At 46.1% G+C, this 13,644-nt stretch overlaps 2 non-coding genes across 2 annotated transcripts; both read right to left on the bottom strand.

Annotated features, from left to right (window-relative positions):
- Positions 1 to 980: 980 nt before the first annotated feature.
- On the bottom strand, positions 981 to 1,118 carry LOC119929020. Its single transcript, XR_005451164.1, has one exon. It is a non-coding gene; the product is annotated as a small nucleolar RNA SNORA7 (small nucleolar RNA).
- A 764-nt stretch (positions 1,119 to 1,882) lies between these two features.
- Positions 1,883 to 2,020, bottom strand: LOC119929252. The gene has a single exon (XR_005451386.1). It is a non-coding gene; the product is annotated as a small nucleolar RNA SNORA7 (small nucleolar RNA).
- Positions 2,021 to 13,644: the final 11,624 nt, after the last annotated feature.

Raw genomic sequence — 13,644 nt, 5'->3', positions numbered from 1 at the left:
CGTCACCAAAACCTGCCGGTCTCAGCTCCGCAACATTGCCAAGATCCGCCCTTTCCTCTCCATCCAAACCGCTACCCTGCTCATTCAAGCTCTCATCCTATCCCGTCTGGACTACTGCACCAGCCTTCTCTCTGATCTCCCATCCTCGTGGCTCTCTCCACTTCAATCCATACTTCATGCTGCTGCCCGGATTATCTTTGTCCAGAAACGCTCTGGACATATTACTCCCCTCCTCAAAAACCTCCAATGGCTACCGATCAATCTGCGCATCAGGCAGAAACTCCTCACCCTGGGCTTCAAGGCTCTCCATCACCTCGCCCCCTCCTACCTCACCTCCCTTCTCTCCTTCTACTGCCCAGCCCGCACCCTCTGCTCCTCCACCACTAATCTCCTCACTGTACCTCGCTCTCGCCTGTCCCGCCATCGACCCCCGGCCCACGTCATCCCCCGGGCCTGGAATGCCCTCCCTCTGCCCATCCGCCAAGCTAGCTCTCTTCCTCCCTTCAAGGCCCTGCTGAGAGCTCACCTCCTCCAGGAGGCCTTCCCAGACTGAGCCCCTTCTTTCCTCTCCCCCTCGTCCCCCTCTCCATCCCCCCGTCTTACCTCCTTCCCTTCCCCACAGCACCTGTATATATGTATATATGGTTGTACATATTTATTACTCTATTTATTTATTTATTTTACTTGTACATTTCTATCCTACTTATTTTATTTTGTTGGTATGTTTGGTTCTGTTCTCTGTCTCCCCCTTTTAGACTGTGAGCCCACTATTGGGTAGGGACGACTGTCTCTATGTGATGCCAATTTGTACTTCCCAAGCGCTTAGTACAGTGCTCTGCACATAGTAAGTGCTCAATAAATATGATTGATTGATTGATTGATTGACCCACTAGAAGTAGCATGGCTCAATGGAAAGAGCACAGGCTTTGGAGTCAGAGGTCATGGGAGCTTCGCCAACTGCCCAGCACTGGTGAGTTTTGACTTGTAGCAGATTGTCTTCCGCTCGCTAGCCACTGACCAAGCTAGGAATGGAATGGATATACTTCTGCTTGACTCTCCCCCCTGTAGTCGAGACTGGTAGAGTACTGGAAACTCTTCAGGTGTGATCCTGAGAGGTAGCTTAACAAATACAGTAAAAAAAAATAATAAAACCATGAGAAGCCATTAAGGGATTTTCTACAAGAACCACCTCTACCATTTCAATTACTCTTAGAATTAGTCTCCATCTCAGGGATGCATCCAGAGGGTTTCCAGTACTCTACCAGTCTCATCTATGGGTGGGAGAGTCAAGCAGAGACCTACCCATTCCATTCCTAGCTTGGCCAGTTGTTAGCGGGTGGAAGACAATCTGCCCCAAGTCAAAACTTAACCGTGCTGGGCAGTTGGCGGAGAGATTCAAGTGTGGAGACTCAAGTTTACTGCTCAGAAGATGGCAAAGGTAAACCACTTGCATATTTTTACCAAGAAAACTCTAAGGAATCACTACCGGAACGATTGCAGATGGAAGTGGGGCATTCTGAGAGAGATGTGTCCATGGTGTCGCTATGGGTCAGAGACAACTCGACAGCATAAGACGAGACAAGAACTAGTCAGTCAGGCATCATCAGCATTTACCGAGACCACGCTGTGTTCAGAGCACTGTACTAGGTGTTTACTCTATCTTGTCTTATGCTGTCAAGCCGTCTCCGACCCATAGCGACTCTATGGACACATCTCTCCCAGAAACTCCCATCTCCATCTGCGATCATTCTAGTTGTTTATCCATAGAGTTTTCTTGGTAAAAATATGGAAGTGGTTTCCCATTGCCTTCTTCCGTGCAGTAACCTGACCTCCACCCTCGACTCTCTTCCATGCTGCTGCTGCCCAGCACAGGTGAATTTTGAATTGTAGCAGATTGCCTGCCACTTGCTAGCCACTGCCCAAGCTAGGAATGGAATGTGTAGGCCTCTGCTTGACTCTCCCTCCCATAGACGAACCTGGTAGAGTACTGGAAATTCTCCAGGTGCCATCCTGAGAGGGGACTAGGTGCTTAGCAGAATATAATATAGAGGACTTTCCCCACCCCTGTGGAGTTTACTCTCTAAATGGAGTACCAGACTCATACCTGAACTGCCCTACCGATCGGTTAAGTCCAATCACCTAGGCCCTATTTTCAGTGGGACTGATTATGGTAGGTGTAAAATTACTTTGAATTCAGTTTTCTCCTCTGTTTCCTTGGCTCAAATTGTGGAGGTTGTCAGCTTCAAGGAACAGCTATGAATCGAAAACCTCATGAGATTAAATTACTTGTAACCCCAGGCAGTCGATGTCTGGGTAATTTGTTCAGATGTGAACCATTTGAATTCACTTCCCCAGGTTATGAAGGGGGGAGACTCATTGGTCTCCACGGGGTTGAGTTGCAAAATCCACTCTTTTTTCTAATGAAACCATCCCTGAGTTTATGTACCTTTCTATACCAACTGCTGTTCCAGGAGATTGATCTAGTGTTGATCAGAAAGGCTTACACTTGCAATAAATCTTCCTTTAACATGGAAGTTAACAATGTGTTCTATGGTAATCATATGTATACAATGACAAATGTGTGTGTGTGTGTGTGTGTGTGTGTGTGTCCCCTTTTGAGGATTTAGTGTTTCAGAATGTGTGCTACAGACCAAACAATGGTACGAAAAAGATTCCCAATTGCCTACAAATCCGCCAAAGGAAGGAAAGAGTTTGCTTGTGGAAGCCCCAGTAGAGTTTTATGGCCTAGAAAAAGTTACACAAAAAGTTGTGTAGGCATAACCAAAGTGATTATACAAAATAAGGTTGTCTCCTGTTACACTGTGGTCCAACAGATGGCTAATTCCGACCAAACATATACTCTGCTTACAGCTACCAGTCCCAGGTGTCTAGAGATTCTGCCAGTTCATGCCAACAGGCAGAAATAGGGGACCACTTCCCATTAGATCACTCTGTCTCCAGCATCTTGGACTCAGACACGTGGGAAAAAGCTTTGGACATCTCTCATTCCTACTTGCCTGCTGTGTGACCTTGGAAGGGTCACTGAAACTCGCTGTTCCTCAGCCTCCTTATCTGTAAAATGGGCAGGGGACGTGTCTGATAATTCTGTTGCATTGTAGTCTCCGAAGCACTTAGTACAGTGCTCTGCACATAGGTAGGGCTCAATAAATATGATTGACTGACTGAAAGGGACAGGGGGCAATTCAGTCTTGATGTAGCTCTTACACCGATTCAGTGCCTGAAACAGGGTTGAACTTGAATCATTACTGATACCACAATCTATGGATGATAATCTGTAAAATGGGGATTACTGGTTCTCTCCTTTAGGCTGTGAGCCCAGTGTGGGACAGAGGCGGTGTCTGAGCTGATAATAATGATGATTGTATTGTTTAAGTAATAATAACAATAATAATAATGTTGGTATTTGTTAAGCACTTACTGTGTGCCAAGCACTGTTCTAAGCGCTAGGAGGGATACAAGGTAATCAGGTTGTCCCATGTGGGGCTCACAGTCTTAATCCCCATTTTACAGAGGAGGTAACTGAGGCACAGAGAAGTTAAGTGACTTGCCCAAAGTCACACAGCTGACAAGTGGCGGAGTTGGGATTAGAACCCATGACCTCTGACTCCCAAGCCTGTGCTCTTTCCACTGAGCCACGCTGCTTCTCTTATGTACTTATATACATATATATATTATATTATTATTATATATTATAATAAAGTACTTATTATGTGCTAAGTACTGCACTGAGTGCTGGGGTAGATACACGATATTCATATCAGATTCAATCCCTCTCCCAAATAGGGCTCACATTCTAAAAGGGAGGGAGAACAGGTATTGAATTCCCTTTTCATAGATGAGGGAAACTGAGGGAAGGAAAAGTTGTGACTTGCCCAAAGTCACACAGCAGGCAAATGGCGGAGCCAGGATTAAAACTCAGGTCCTCTGACTTCCAAACCCAAACTCTTTCTACTAGGCCATGCTGCATAATTAGGTCCACAACTCCTATCTCATCTTTTCCTCCCTTTGCCTCCAGGCAGGCCTGGAAAAGCAAATATTCCAATCTCATTAGCCCTCTTTTTCTCTATTGCTCATTTTTAGCTTTCCCATTAGATGGGAAGTTTCTTAAAGGCAGGGACCATGTGTTTTCCTTGTACTCTACAGTACCTAGTACTCTAATGTACAGTAAACACTGAATAAATAAAACTGAATGAAGGAATAATGCTCCAAGCAAGTAATAAACATAGAATCCTGGAAGGGGAAGAGAGCTCATTAGCTTAATTCCAGCCATCCCTCATAGGGTCCCCACTGCTTTGGAAATGTTTGAAGATAGATAACTAGCTTCAATATTTTCAAGTAATGTTTCTCCTCTAGACTTCCCAGAGGCCTGTTTGAAAGCAACACATTTTGAATTGTTGAAGCCCAACTAAGTAGCATAAAGAGATGACAAAGTTGCTGTTTAAATACAAGACACAGGCCTTTTAACAATGCTGTGGCTACAGGCATTGGGCAGGTCAAAAAATGATTATGAAATTTTGCTAACAGCAAAATTTGTCCCGATTTGTCCTGCAGTGTTGTTCTATATGCCTGAGGAAACATTCACACACAGAAGCAGAATTGGTCTACTGGATAGGGCACAGGCTTGGGAGTCAAAAGAATCTGTGTTCTAATCCTGGCTCCGCCACATGTCTACTGTGTGACCTTGGGCAAGTCACTTCAATTCTTTGTGCCTCAGTTCCCTCCTCTGTAAAATGAGGATTGGGACTGTGAACCCGATGCGGGACAGGGACTGTGTCCAACCTGATGACCTTGTCGAGAAGCAGAGTAGCTCCGTGGAAAGAGCACAGGCTTGGGAGTCAGAGGTCATGGGTTCAAATCCTGGCCCTGCCAATTGTCAGCTGTGTTACTTTGGGCAAGTCACTTAACTTCTCTGGGCCTCAGTTACCTCATCTGGAAAATGGGGATTAAGACTGTGAGCCCTCTGTGGGACAACCTGATCATCTTGTAACCTCCTCAGCACTTAGAACAGTGCTTTGCACATAGTAAGTGCTTAATAAATGCCATCATCATTCTTATTATTATTATTCAGTGTATAATACAGTGCCTGGCACCCAGTAAGCACTTAACAAATACCATAAAAAAGTATGTCTAGTTAGAATAAGGCAGATTTACTTCAGTACAATGGATGTGTCTTTAGGTCTATCTTTCCTTTCAGTTGGTATCCCTGAATCTCTTTTATTATCAGGGTTCAGGAGGAGAAAGCCTATCAGGGTTTGAGTAAATTAGAAAGTTACAGAGCACAGCCATCTGTGTGACTGAGACTGCACGTGAAATTTAGTCATTTTAAAAAAAATGGAATCAGTTACCTGACCAAGGTTGATCCTGATCAGAGAGAGCCGTTGCTGACATCAATCCCTTTCTTCTCCCTCCCATGTGAGTGTGGGGAGAAGGGGGCCTAAACCAAACGTGGGAATTCTTTCTGGGGGGGCCCTGTGGGGTGATGGGGATCATTTTCCCTCCTGCATTTTACCCCAAGATGCAAATAAATGTCTTGTTTGGTAGTGCTTACCAGCTGCCGAACCTTGGACTAAGCACTGGGTTTAGATAAAAGATAATCAGGTGGAACACAGTCCCTGTCCCACAAGGGACTGTCTGTCGAAGAGGAAGGGAGAACAGGCATTGACCAAATTACCTTGCATCTTCCCTGGAAAGTATTTAACAAAGACCACAACCATTGTTATTTTTTTCAAGATTATCATCCTTGGATTGATTGTGATATTCCTTGTGATCAGTGAGTGATGCAGGTTCAACTCTGATTTAGGCATTGAATCAGGGTGGGAGCTACATCAATGCTGCATTGCCCCCGTCTTTCACAGTCAACCAATCAATAATATTTATTGAGCACTTCTTATGTGTGGATCCTTGTGCTAAGCACTTGGGAGAATGCAATACAACAGAATTAGCAGCTATTTCCTGTTCTTAATGAGCTTAGCTGTGCTCGTGGAGAAAACTGGGTTCTTTCACCAGCATCTTTGCTGCTCAAAATGGAAGATGGGTTGCCATCGTTATTGTTTCAGTATTGGGAATTGAAATTGGACCACAGAAGGAATGGGATGCATTGTTTTTGTGGGAAAAGTCAGAGTTCACAGTCCATAATCACCGTGTTGGCTCTGTTCAGTTCCGCAAACTGTGTTCTTTGCCACTGCTTTCTTTTGCAAAACCAGTCTCCCAATGGACATAGTTAAATGTGGAATGTTGGAGCAATTATTCATAAATCATCCCACCATAAGACCTAATTTTTTTCTTGCTTGTTATAAGATCAACTAATGAGAAAATGTAGAGAGAAAGCATTTTGGTCCCAAAATACGATATCCTTGAAATGTCATTATTAACAACAACAATAATAATAATAATAATAATAACAATGGTATTTGTTAGGTGCTTATTATGTGCCAGACACTGTACTAAGCACTGGGGTGAATATAAGCAAGTCCACATAGGGCTCACAGTCTCAATTCCCAGTGAATTCAAGCCCCTTGAACGAGTCATCTACATGCGCTGCCTCAAATTCCTCAATGCCAACTCTCTCCTCGACCCCCTCCAATCAGGCTTCCGTCCCCTACATTCCATGGAAACTGCCCTCTCAAAGGTCACCAATGACCTCCTGCTTGCCAAATCCAATGGCTCATACTCTATCCTAATCCTCCTCGACCCCTCAGCTGCCTTCGACACGGTGGACCACCCCCTTCTCCTCAACACGCTATCCGACCTTGGCTTCACAGACTCCGTCCTCTCCTGGTTCTCCTCTTATCTCTCTGACCGTTCATTCTCAGTCTCTTTTATGGGCTCCTCCTCCCCCTCCCATCCCCTTACTGTGGGGGTTCCCCAGGGTTCAGTTCTTGGTCCCCTTCTGTTTTTGATCTACACTCACTCCCTTGGTGAACTCATTCGCTCCCACGGTTTCAACTATCATCTCTATGCTGATGACACCCAAATCTGCATCTCTGCCCCTGCTCCCTCTCCCTCCCTCCAGCCTCGTATCTCCTCCTGCCTTCAGGACATCTCCATCTGGATATCTGCCTGCCACCTAAAACTCAACACGTCCAAGACTGAACTCCTTGTCTTCCCTCCCAAACCCTGCCCTCTCCCTGACTTTCCCATCACTGTTGATGGCACTACCATCCTCCCTGTCTCACAAGCCCACAACCTTGGTGTCATACTCGACTCTGCTCTCTTGTTCCCCCCTCACATCCAAGCCATCACCAAAACCTGCTGGTCTCACCTCCATAACATTGCCAAGATTTGCCCTTTCCTCTCCATCCAAACTGCTACCTTGCTTGTTCAAGCTCTCATCCTATCTCATCTGGATTACTGTATCAGCCTCCTCTCCGATATCCCATCTTCCTGTCTCTCTCCACTTCAATCCATACTTCACTCCCCTGCCCAGGTTGTCTTTGTCCAGAAACGCTCTGGGCATGTTACTCCCCTCCTCAAAAATCTCCAGTGGCTACCAATCAACCTATGCATCAGGCAAAAACTCCTCACTTTCGGCTTCAAGGCTGTCTATCACCTCGCCCCCTCCTACCTCATCTCCCTTCTCTCCTTCTACAGCCCAGCCCACACCCTCCCCTCCTCTGCCGCTGATCTCCTCACTGTGCCTCGTTCTTGCCTGTCCCACTGTCGACCCCCAGCCCACATCATCCCCCTGGCCTGGTATGCCCTCCCTCCACACATCCGCCAGGCTAGCACTCTTCCTCCCTTCAAAGCCCTACTGAGAACTCACTTCCTCCAGGAGGCCTTCCCAGACTGAGCCCCCTCTTTCCTCTCCCCCTCCTCCCCCTCCCCATCCCCCCCACCTTCTTCCCCTCCCCACAGCACCTGTATATATGTATGTATGTTTGTACGTATTTATAACTCACATTTATTTATCACATCCAAACCATCACCAAAACATGCTGGTCTCACCTCTGCAACATTGTCAAGATCCGCCCTTTCCTCTAGACCCAAACTGCTACCCTGCTCATTCAAGCTCTCATCCTATCCCGTCTGGATTACTGTATCAGCCTTCTCTCTGATCTTCCATCCTCCTGTCTCTCCCCACTTCAATCCATACTTCATGCTGCTGCCCAGATTGTCTTTGTCCAGAAACGCTCTGGACATGTTACTCCCCTCCTCAAAAATCTCCAGTGGCTACCAATGAGGGTGAGGCAGAAACTCCTCACCCTCGGCTTCAAGGCTGTCCGTCACCTCGCCCCCTCCTACCTCACCTCCCTTCTCTCCTTCTCCAGCCCAGCCCACACCCTCCGCTCATCTCCCCACCATGCCTCGTTCTTGCCTGTCCCACGGTCCACCCCCGGCCCACGTCCTCCCCCTGGCCTGGAATGCCCTCCCTCTGCCCATCCGCCAAGCTAGCTCTCTTCCTCCCTTCAAGGCCCTACTGAGAGCTCACCTCCTCCAGGAGGCTTTCCTAGACTGAGCCCCCTCCTTCCTCTCCCCCTCCCTCCCTCCATCCCCCATGCCTTACCTCCTTCCCTTCCCCACAGCTCCTGTATATATGTATATATGTTTGTACGTATTTATTACTCTATTTATTTTACTTGTACATATTTATTCTATTTATTTTGTTAATATGTTTTGTTTTGTTCTCTGTCTCCCCCTTCTAGACTGTGAGCCCACTGTTGGGTAGGGACTGTCTCTATATGTTGCCAGCTTGTACTTCCCAAGTGCTTAGTAGAGTGCTCTGCACACAGTAAGCACTCAATAAATACGATTGAATGAATGAATGAATGAATTACTCTATTTTATTTGTACATGTTTATTCTATTTATTTTATTTTGGTAATATGTTTTGTTTTGTTCTCTGTCTCCCCCTTCTAGACTGTGAGCCCACTGTTGGGTAGGGACCATCTCTATATGTTGCCAGCTTGTACTTCCCAAGCACTTAGTACAGTGCTCTGCACACAGTAAGCACTCAATAAATACGATTGAATGAATGAATGAATGAATTTTGCAGATGAGGTAACTGAAGCACAGAGAACTTAAGTTACTTGCTCAAAGTCACACAGCAGACACGTGGAAGAGCCACTGTGTCTAAGACTATGCCCAACCCAATTACCTTGTATTTACCCTATTCATTCAGTCATATTTATTGAGCACTTACTGTGTTTCAGAGCACTGTACTAAGCGCTTGGAAAGTACAAGTTGGCAACATATAATAATAATAATGATGGCATTTATTAAGCGCTTACTATGTGCAAAGCACTGTTCTAAGCGCTAGGGTAGATACTAAGGTAATCAAGTTGTCCCACATGGGGCTCACAGACTTCATCCCCATTTTCCAGGTGAGGGAACTGAGGCCCAGAGAAGTGAAGTGACTTGCCCAAAGTCACACAGCTGACAAGTGGCGGAGCCGGGATTTGAACCCATGACCTCTGACTCCAAAGCCCGAGCTCTTTCCACTGAGCCACGCGGCTTCTCTATAATAATAATGATGGCATTTGTTAAGCGCTTACTATGTGCAGAGCACTGTTCTAAGCGCTGGGGGTGGATACAAGGTGATCAAGTTGTCCCACATGGGGCTCACAGTCTTAATCCCCATTTTACAGATGAGGTAACTGAGGCTCAGAGAAGTTAAGTGACTTGGCCAAGGTCACACAGCGGACATGTGGCGGAGCCGGGATTCGAACCCATGACCTCTGACTCCAAAGCCCGGGCTCTTCTCCACTGAGCCACGCTGCTCCTCTGTATATAGAGGACATATAGAGACGGTTCCTACCCAACACCGGGCTCACAGTCTAGAAGGGGAAGGTGGACAACAAAACAAAACATATAAACCAAATAAAATTAATAGAATAAATATATACAAGTAAAATATATAAATAAATAGAGTAATAAATATGTACAAACATATATACATATATACAGGTACTGTGGGGAGGGGAAGGACGTAAGACAGGGGGATGGGGAGGGGGACGAGGGGGAGAGGAAGGAGGGGGCTCAGTCTGGGAAGGCCTCCTGGAGGAGGTGAGCTCTCAGTAGGGCCTTGAAGGGAGGAAGAGAGCTAGCTTGGCACAGTGAGGAGGTTAGCAGCAGAGGAGTGGAGGGTACAGGCTGAGCTGTAGAAGGAAAGAAGGGAGGTGAGGTAGGAAGGGGCAAGGTGATGGAGAGCCTTGAAGCTGAGGGTGAGGAGTTTTTGCCTGATGCGTAGCTTGATTGGTAGCCACTGGAGATTTTTGAGGAGTGGAGTAACATGCCCAGAACATTTCTGCAAAAAGACGATCTGGGCAGCAGCATGAAGTACAGATTGAAATGGGGAGAGACAGGAGGATGGGAGATCAGAGAGGAGGCTGATGCAGTAATCCAGTCGGGACAGGATGAGAGATTGAATGAGCAGTGTAGCGGATTGGATGGACAGGAAAGGGCGGGTCTTGGCAATGTTGCGGAGGTGATACTAGCAGGTTTTGGTGACGGCTTGGATGTGAGGGGTGAACGAGAGGGAGGAGTTGAGAATGACACCAAGGTTGTGGGCTTGTGAGACGGGAAGGATGGTAGTGCTGTCAACAGTGATGGGGAAAGTCACGGGGAGGGCAGGGTCTGGGAGGGAAGATAAGGAGTTCAGTCTTGGACATGTTGAGTTTTAGATGGCGGGCAGACATCCAGATGGAGATGTCCTGAAGGCAGGAGGAGATGCGAGCCTGGAGGGAGGGAGAGAGAGCAGGGGCAGAGATGTAGATTTGGGTGTCATCAGCGTAGAGATGATAGGTGAAGCTGTGGGAGCGAATGAGTTCACCAAGGGAGTGAGTGTAGATACAGAACAGAAGGGGACTGAGAACTGACCCCTGAGGAACCCCTACAGTAAGGGGATGGGAGGGGGAGGAGGAGCCTGCAAAAGAGACTGAGAATGAACAGCCGGAGAGATAACAGGGGAACCTGGAGAGGACAGAGTCTGTGAAGCCAAGGTTGGATAGCGTGTTGAGGAGAAGGGGGTGGTCCACAGTGTCGAAGGCAGCTGAGAGGTCGAGGAGGATTAGAATAGAGTAGGAGCCGTTGGATTTGGCAAGGAGGAGGTCATTGGTGACCTTTGAGAGGGCAGTTTCAGTGGAATGTAGGGGATGGAAGCCAGATTGGTGGGGGTCGAGAAGAGAGTTGGAGTTGAGGAATTCGAGGCAGCGCGTGTAGATGACTCATTCAAGGAGTTTGGAAAGGAATGGTAGGAGGGAGATAGGGTGATAATTTGAAGGTGAGGTGGGGTCAAGAGAGGGTTTTTTTAGGATGGGAGAGACGTGGGCATGTTTGAAGGCAGAGGGGAAGGAACCAGTGGAAAGTGAGCGTTTGAAAATTGAAGTTAAGGAGGGGAGGAGGGATGGAGCGAGAGATTTCATAAGATGAGAGGGAATGAGGTCAGAAGCACAGGTGACCGGAGTAGCACTTGAGAGGAGGGAGGAGATCTCATCTGCGGATACTGCTGGGACGGATGGGAGAGTAGCGTAGAGGGTTGAGGGCCGGGGGGTTGGAGAAGGGGGAGGAGTGACTTCGGGGAGCTCAGACCTGATGGAGTTAATTTTACTAATGAAGTAGGAGGCCAGATCGTTGAGGGTGAGGGAAAGAGGCGGGGGAGGAACCGGGAGCCTGAGAAGGGAGTTGAATGTACGGAAGAGCTGGCAGGGATGATGGGCATGGGTGTCAATAAGGGAGGAGAAATAGTTTTGTCTGGCAGAGCAGAGGGCAGTGTTAAGACAGGAAAGGATAAACTTGAAGTGAACCCTAGTGCTTAGAACAGTGCCTGGCACATAGTAAGTGCTTAACAAATGCGCTAAAACAAAAAGGAGCATTCCATCCAGCAATAGGATTTATGAAGCACTTAGTACAGTGTTCTGCACACAATAAGTGCTCAATAAATACGATTGAATGAGTGGAGCACTTCTTGTGTGTGGAGCACTGAGCTAAGTGCTTCGGTGAGGACAGAGTTAGTAGACGTGATTCCTGCCTTCAGAAAGCTTACACTCCAGCAAGAAGGACAGACTTCAAAATAAATTGCAAAAAGTAGGTGGGGGGAAAAGCCAGCAACCACTGTATTTTCACTTTCCAAAAGTATGGACTTTGCTTTAAAATTAGGTCAGATTCTCTCCTTGCATCTTTCTCTGATTCCCTTTATGCCTTTCAGTGCCCATTGGAGCAGAGCTTTGAGTTTATCATTTACTTATATTGTAGTACAACCTGGGAAATGAAATAATTCATGAGAGAATTTATTGCTTATCATCCTGTTACAAGAGATGAAGTTGTCTGTTCTAAATAAAAAAAGTCAAGGGGAATGTATGCTGGGCTTCAAATTACTGTCTCAAAATCAGCCAAGTGGAACGTCGAATTTATGTGAGAAGTGCTAGGTTATAGCCCTTCTGCAAGGGCTACAAGTTAATTTACCATAACTATTTCATTCTTACATATAGTTTTGGTAGGGTCAGTGCATTTTACTGAAAAGCAGCTCTTTATTTATTAAAAGGTTAACTTTTGGGGCTCTGACTTTATTTCTTTGCCTGCCTTGAAATCACAGCCGTGAACACTTCATTAAAGATGGCTAATGATGCCTTAGTTTTATTGACCTTCTAAGTATCTCTTAAAACACTGCATTTGTGAAATTAAATTGCTAGCATAAAAGATTTCAGGGTCAAAACATTTCGTGTTATAAAGGTAATCAAAAAAGTTGTTCAGTAAGGGATTCCATTGTATACGTGGAGAAGCAGTTCAACCTCGTAGAAGGAGCATGGGAATGGGAATCCGAGGTCCTGGGTTCTAATCCCAGCTCTGTCAATTATCTGCTGTGTGAGTTTGGCAAGTCAGTTATTTGCCTCTGATTCTTCATCTGTACTAAGCTCTGGGGTAGATACAAGATGATCGGGTTGTACACAGCCCCTGAACCCCATAGGGCTCGCAGTCTTAATCCTCATTTTACAGATGAGAAAATGGAAACAGTAGGAGAGAGAACTGGTATTTAATCCACAGTTCACAAAACTAACAATATAACAGGTACTTCGAAGGACATATAATTAACAAAAATTTGGGTTTTTTTTTTTTAAAAAGCAGTACAAATGCACTGACCTTTGCTAAGACTATTTATGAGTAGCATATTTTTGGCAAATTTCCCGTGTCCCCTGAAACTGACAAGTCTTTGTGGTTTAGTGGGAATAGATTAAACAGATGTCTAGCAAAATCTCAAGAGTTTAATAATTGATAATAATAATAATTATGGAATTTGTTAGGTGCTTACTATGTGCCAAGTACTGTTCTAAGCACTGGGGTACATACAAGGTAACCTGGTTGGACACAGTCTCTGCCCCACACTGGGTTCACAATCTCAATCCCCATTTTACAGATGAGGTAACTGAGGCCCAGAGAAGCGAAGTGACTTGTCCAAGGTTACACAGCAGAGAAGTGGCACAGGCAGGATTAGAACTCACAACCTCTGACTCCGAAGCCTGCTTTTGCCACGAGGCCATGCTGTTCCTCATTTAGATGTAAATGAGGGGCCATAGACCCCTTATTTAAGTTGTGGAGTAGTGAATGATTTCATGGATTGGAAGTAGAGTAACAAATATTCAAACTCTCCACCCTTTAACCCCATTCTACTATTTTTGCTAACTACCTCACA

This window comes from Tachyglossus aculeatus, chromosome 5 (genome assembly GCF_015852505.1).
Source record: "Tachyglossus aculeatus isolate mTacAcu1 chromosome 5, mTacAcu1.pri, whole genome shotgun sequence".
Classification (NCBI taxonomy): Eukaryota; Metazoa; Chordata; class Mammalia; order Monotremata; family Tachyglossidae; genus Tachyglossus; species Tachyglossus aculeatus.
Note: the sequence above shows the minus strand (reverse complement) of the source record. Positions and strands in the feature narration are given on the sequence as shown.